This window comes from Mandrillus leucophaeus, unplaced genomic scaffold, assembly GCF_000951045.1.
Source record: "Mandrillus leucophaeus isolate KB7577 unplaced genomic scaffold, Mleu.le_1.0 Scaffold434, whole genome shotgun sequence".
Taxonomy (NCBI): Eukaryota; Metazoa; Chordata; class Mammalia; order Primates; family Cercopithecidae; genus Mandrillus; species Mandrillus leucophaeus.
The window spans coordinates 646,535-647,742 of NW_012104632.1; positions in this window are offsets into that span (position 1 = coordinate 646,535).

Genomic DNA, 1,208 nt, shown 5'->3' on the forward strand with positions numbered 1-1,208 from the left:
CAGAATCCATTTCCTAGTGAGGGTAGCAATGGAGGCTTCCAGCTGTTAGGAGCACCAGTGACAAAGGTTCTGGCATCAAGTACCCACTGCAGTGTCCATGCCAAGCCCTGATGACAGTGAGGTGATTGCCGTGGGCTTGGAGGAGCAATGGGGTATTTTTTCCTGGCTGTGTAACTTACAGATTGATTCTTAGGCCCTTTAAAGATCTTGTGCGTTACTGTTCTTAATTTATTTATTTTTGAGACAGGGTCTTGCTCTGTCACCCATGCTGGAGTGCAGTGGCACGATCTCAGCTCACCATACCCTCAACCTTCTGGACTCAAGTGATCCTCCCACCTCAGCTCCCCAAGTAACTGGGACTACAGGCATGCACCAACACGCCTAATTTTTGTCATTTTTGTAGAGACAGGTTTTGCCATATTGGCCAGGCTGGTCTCGAACTCCTGGACTCAAGCAATCCACTGGCTCAGCCTTCCAAAGTACTAGCATTACAGGCACGAGCCACCACACCCAGCCGAGTGAATATTCTTTAATAAATTCCATTCATATTGGCCGGGCGCGGTGGCTCACACCTGTAATACCAGCACTTTGGGAGGCCAAGACGGGTGGATCACAAGGTCAGGAGATCAAGACTATCCTGGCTGACATGGTGAAACCCCGTCTCTACTAAAATACAAAAAAAAATTAGCCAGGCATGGTGGCGGGCACCTGTAGTCCCAGCTACTCAGGAGGCTGAGGCAGGAGAACAGCGTGAACCTGAGAGGCGGAGCTTGTAGTGAGCCGAGATCACGCCACTATACTCCAGCCTGGGCAACAGAGCAAGACTCCGTCTCAAAAAACAAAAACAAAAACAAAAACAAACAAAAAAAACAAATAAATTCCATTCATATTTAAACTAGCTAGATTCCTCTTGTTTGCTGATACATATGCCTACAAATGAATATTAGCTTGCTACCCTAAATTATAAATGGTAAACATATATTATTACAAATTACCAGAGAGCTCTCTTCATTCAATAATAATTTGTTAGGCCAGGTGCAGTGGCTCACACCTGTAATCCCAGCACTTGGGAGGCGGAGGCAGGTAGATCACCTGAGGTCAGGAGTTCCAGACCAGCCTGACCAACATGGAGAAACCCTGTCTCTACTAAAAATACAAAATTAGCAGGGCGTGGTGGCGCATGCCTGTAATCCCAGCTACTCGGGAGG